Genomic DNA, 6,000 nt, shown 5'->3' on the forward strand with positions numbered 1-6,000 from the left:
ATTCGAAGTCCACTTGTCCAACAGACCTGGTGACCCTCCTCTCCAATCTGCTCCTGATCTCGCTAAGGCTGGACTGCTCCAAGCAGGAGCCTGAGGGTCATCCCTTCACCCTTCCCTCTCCATCAACTAAGGCTGTCTCTGAAAGGCCTCTGGAATCCCCTGCTCCCTCCATGTCCACAAGGCACAACCCTTACCTGCCACAACTCCAGGGAACTCCCAACTCTACTCAGTGGACGCATTTTTCACACAGTGAGCCCCACGAGGCCTTTTATCAAACGCAAACACTTTCCACTGCCCACCCCAACCCCATCCTTCAAAAGCCTCAAGCGCTCTCATCACACAACTCCATGCCCAGATAGAGGCCAGATCTCCACCCTCCTTTAAAGAGGCTCCTTCGCTCCTCTCACAATCCCCCACCTCCTTTGCCCTCGGTTTGTAAAGGCAACCAAGCGCCTTCCCATCTCAAGACATCTGTCCAGGCCAGACAGCATGAACTACTCAAAAAAAATCATTGACTTTTTAAAAAAATCTCTTTAGAGCAACATGTGCAAAGGAATAGAACTCGCCCCCCAAAAGCATCCAACTTCAATCTGAAAATCCCCAAACACCCCTGCCCCGCGGCAGTCAGCCCCCAGCCGGGCCACCCCATCCGCAGTAGTTACTGGTAGAATAAAAGTGGGGGACGCGGAGGGGCGGCGGGAATGGAAAGGGCGTTGGCAGAGAGCGCGGAAGGAAGGACGCAGCCGCGGAGCGCGCCAGCGCTTCAGTCCCGGCAGCTCCAAGAAGCCACGTGGTCGGGCGGGGGCCGCGCCTGCCCCGCGCGCGGCGGCCTCCAGGGGGCAGTGTCGGCCACGCAGGACGGGCTCCCGGGCTCTCAAACCCGCGGGCGGGCGGGCGGCGCGGCTCTCGCGGAGGTCAGATGATGAAACACTGCTTCCTCCTAAGGATCTTGGGTCATCTATCTGAGTTTTTAAAATTGATTTTGAGGCTTTTTGAGATCGGAATTAGAGGAAAAGCAGGCAGTCACACAAATGTCGTGGCCCGGTTGAACCCTGCCAGTGAGTGACGTGTCAGCTTTTCTGAAATAGCTCCGCTCCCAGACAGTTCCAGAGGCCAGTCCGCCAGAATCCAGCACCCGAGAGAGGGTCCCCAAGGCAGAGAGGACCACGGGGAGCTGGCGGGCTGGCCTTCGACCTCCACCTGCCTGGTGTTTAAACTTCCAGGCGAGAAACCGCAGCCTAAGAACCTCCAGCGATCTCTGAACCCCAGCTTTCACAAGGTCTGGATTATGCTCACGTCACTCAGATTCCAGAGTGCGGGGCCCCAGCTCCTGCCCTACAGGTCGTGGAATCCCCAATTCCGGCATCTCCAGAGCCAAAAAAAAAAAAAAAACTGGTACTAATGAGAATACTCTGCCTACTCCCCAAAACACACAGTTGGGCACACAAACTGTAATGGCACCACACCCGTACCTTCATTGTCTGCCACAAAGGAGGGGCCTCTGGTTGTAAAAATTCCAGGGCAGGTCAGGGGGATTGGCTATTCCAAAAGAGATTCTTTGCCATAGGTGGGGCCCTGATGGGGGCCTCCCCCACTCCCCTGGCTCCCAGGTCCTCAGATTCCTCTGCATCCAGATCATCCAGCCTACATACCTTTGCATCTCTGGACCATCCACCTAGGTGAGTATTTTTCAAATGGATAAGGATCCAGGGCCATAAAAGGTTCAGAATTTTAATTACCTGCTGACTGCTGGGAAAATATTTACCTTGGGCAAATACAATGCAGATAACTAAGGATAAAAGGAAGTACAATTATATTGCAATGGGTCTCTGCCCTAAGGGGCTGGAGGTGATTCACAAGAATGTGAGCTGCCTTGACCCACAGAAATGTACCTTACTGCTTTTAAAGAGCAGAATGCAAAGATGAACCGATTGCAGCCCCAGAAAGAGCACGTAGCACGTAGCTGTGTGCAGCATGGTGACAGAGATAGGAAGGAAATTCGGAATGTTGGTTGGATTCTTTTTTTGTCTGCAAGCGCTTCCTTACACTAATTAACCAAATATGACAGCACTGAGCCATGAGCTAGGTTCAAGCCCTGGCCTTTTTTTTTTTTTTTTTTTTTTTTTTTAATGAACCTCAATGGGTTTTACATTTGAAGAATGAAGAAAAGAAAGAGGAGGAGGAAAAAAAGTCCAAGATTGTATTATGCTAATATACATTTATCAAATCAGTCATTTTTCACTATGAATATGCCAAATTCTAAAACACAGGAAAGCCAATGTATGAATATAAGCTTTCTGCACTTGGGATGTATTAAGCACAGTGTGAAGAAAAAACTTCAAATGTATATCAACAAAGGGGTCGGGGAGATCAAGAAATATATTTTTAGCACTCTACCAGTTTTAACATTCTTACCTCGGAGGACCTGAGAGAAGAGAAAGATCACATTTGTTGATGGGTTTCAAGAAAACTGTGTCTCTGGGTGAAAATATCTGTTTTACTCCCATGACCTGCAACCGAAGGAATTTTACTCTTGAAGATAACTAAAGACAAATGGTAATAATTATCAAGCCTTGCTATCATGTTTCAAAACCCAAGGGCTAGTCAGTCAATTATAGCCTGGATTAATTGATAAGTAGGAAAACTGCAGTTGTACACGTGAGACAATTGAGGTTAGCCTGGCAGAAAAATCTATAAGTGACTCACAAGACAGGAAGAGGAAGCAAAACCAACCTTCATCAACTTTATCAAGATGATGTGGATAAAATTATGTCCAGTTTGCAACTGATGCAAGACATGTTGTTTTCAAATAACAAGGGATTTGTGGATAGTAATTCCCCATGGGGTGATGGTCACTCCAAATAGCTTCAGATAGATGATAAAGGGAACCTTGATGGATGATGATAGAGCCACACAGGGCATTCGGAAACGTGTCATTAGGGATATTCCTCCCAAGCCCTTGCAGAATATATCAACAGGCACACAGGGATAATGTGAGGATGAGTCACCAGTAGTTAGTCACCCTGCATGTTTTCATGAACGAACTAAAATTATAAAACTAGTACATGCAAAAAAAAAAAATCTGAAAATAGAGTCAGCCTAGCAAGCATGGTTGGCAGCTTCAGGACTGATAAACCAGGTTGGGAATTCAGATTTGTTCCCCCATCAAATGAATGAATTCCCAATGTACCACACAAATCTAGTTGATACATAAAATATCTGAAGGTTTGTACCCATGGCTCAGCACTGTTCTGTGCAACCACAATACACGCAACTGCCAAGCTTCTTCCTTTGGGATTCTCCCTTAGGCTTCTGTCACAGAAGCAGGTTCCCTGTCAGCCCCAGGACAGTAGGGAGGATTTTACTAAGTTGCTGAGGCTAGACTTGAACTTTCAATTCTCGTGCCTCAGTCTCCTGAGTTGCTTGGGATTACAGGCGTGCACCACCACACCCAGCACAATACAGCTTCTTCAAGTCTCTGATGCTGACTTCCTCTTCTGTCTGCTCTTCCACTTTCAAGGTCCCGGGGAATTACCCTGGGTCCACTCCAGCAAGCCCGAATGATCTCCCCATTTCTTTCTTTCTTTTCTTTTTTTCTTTTTCTTTTTCTTTTCTTTTCTTTTTTTTTTTTTTTTTTTGTGTGTGTGTGTGTGTGTGTGTGTGTGGTGTTGAGGATTGAACCCAGGCCTTGTGCATGTGAGGCAAGCACTCTACCAACTGAGCTATATCCCCAGCCCCTTGATTTTCCCATTTCAAGGTAGCTGATCAGCAACCTTAGTTCCATCAAGAGCCTTATTTTCTCTTTGCCGTATAACCTAACATAGTCACAGGTTCTGGGGATAAGGATGTGGACATCTTTGAGGGGCCACTAATCTGCCTTCTAAAGGGTCCTGAAGATTTCGGTCTTGCCCGTTTGCAGAATTCTCTTCCCACAATTGCCAAAAATCAAATCCTGCCTTTCCCCCACCAGCCCGTGGGTTCAGGGATGCAGTGGTGGACAAGTTCAGAAATAAGGTTGCCCTCCAAGTCAGTCCACAGTGAAGCCCACACGTGAACATTTGAAACAGACAACAAATCAACACTGTTCACACCTCCATGCCTTTGCACAAACAGCTCCTTTGATTGAAGTGCCTGCCCTTCCCAAAGTCCCCTGAAGAACCACATCCATCCTTCATGACCCAAGCTCTACGCAGGACATACCTCTACCAAAAAAAAAAAAAAAAAAAAAAATCCATTTAACAAGTCATCCTGCATTAAAAAAAAAAAAAAATATGGACACCTAAAGATTCTTTCAAGATTCAGTGCTTGGGCTCCTCCTCACTTTCTACACTCCACGCCTCGTGCCCTGAGGATCTGGGGCTCCCTCTGCCCCTGGGCCCCCTGGCTCCTAGCCTGCACTCTGTTGTGCATTGATCTCACTGTGGCGTATGTGCTTATATTTATTCCCCTCTCTAGAACATGAGCCCCAGGAAGTTATGAACCACATTTTTGTTACCTTGCCACTCATTGCAGAAAAATCAGAGACTCCAGGTAACAAATAAATAAATAAATAAACCACTTGGATGTGAATCTGCAGAATTTGAAACCAATGTGGAAAATAAGACTGTAGATTCAGTTACAAAACTCGAGACTCTTTTTTATTCCAAATTAACAAATTAACACTGTTCACACCTCCATGCCTTCTAGGCAAGTTCTCTCTGCTTCTAGGCAACTTCACATCAATAACCAAGTAGTCCCAGAGAGAAAACCTTGGCCCCCAAAGAAGACCCCCCACACACATCCACTATTCTCATCTGATTCGTTTGAGGAATTCATGCATAACGTGGGCAGGAAGTTGAAATAAAAAATTCCAAAAAGTTTGAAATCCATTGGTCCCTTCGTCACTATCTTTCTTGGTTGTGAATGATGATGGAATCAGCTTACAAAACCAGATTCTTCTTAAACCACAAATCCATCTGAAATGCATTCATTTCACGCTTAATCAGTTTCAAGGCCTGAATATTTTGCAATTATATCAGTGTTGATAAATGTTAAATATTAACCAGAGAACCCAAAAGTTATCGTTTAATGTCTACTGCCAAAGAACAAGAATTTCAGACCGTCCTCCCCCCGTGGGTGACAAGGCACATGGAAAAATCATGGGTCTGAAGAAATGCATTGATCCTCATGTTAAGAATTACATTTCTACTTTTTTAGACTAATCAAGGAGAAAGAGAGGGGTAAGGGGAAGAGAAAGAGGGAGAAAGAAAAGAAAGAGGGAATGTGCTGAGGTTCTCTCTGGCTCCTCAGTCGTGAGAGGCAGTAATCACGCGCTGACTCTGAAAACCAAATAGAATAAAAAAGTGACAGCAAAGCTGCCTGCCTGCATCCCCCCCCCCCCCCCCCCCCCCCCCGTGACTCAACCATCCAGCAAAGGAGCAGAGCAAAACCCACAGGGATGACACAGAATGGATGCTTGATAAACGTTTATTGGGTGGATAAGTGGATAATCACCTGCACCTGCTAGCTGCCCAAGCCCACCCTAGTTGCAAACATAAGCCCACACCCACACCCTTGCAAGTGAAGCACCAATAACCAGGCGCAGTGGTGCCCACCTGTGAGCCCTGCTACTTCTGAGGGAGGCTGAGGCAGGAGGATCACAAGTTCAAGACCAACCTGGGCAAGTTGGTGAGACCCTGTCTCAAAATTAAAAACAATAAGGGCTGGAGGTGTGGATCAGGGCTGGAGGTGTGGATCACTCAGGGTTCAATCCCCGGTACTAAAAAGAAAGAAAGGGAGGGAGGGAGAAGAAAGAAGGGTGGAGAAAGGCAGGGGAGAGAGAGAAGAAAAAGTGGAAGGAAGGAAGGAAGGAAGGAAGGAAGGAAGGAAGGAAGGAAGGAAGGAAGGAGAAGAGAAAAGAAAGGCAGGCACCAATAGAGTCTCTGCTCAGCCTCCCACCGAGAGAAAGAAAAGAAAAGAAAAGAAAAGAAAAGAAAAGAAAAGAAAAGAAAAGAAAAGAAA

This window comes from Spermophilus citellus, assembly GCF_964194105.1.
Source record: "Spermophilus citellus genome assembly, chromosome: 2".
NCBI lineage: Eukaryota > Metazoa > Chordata > Mammalia > Rodentia > Sciuridae > Spermophilus > Spermophilus citellus.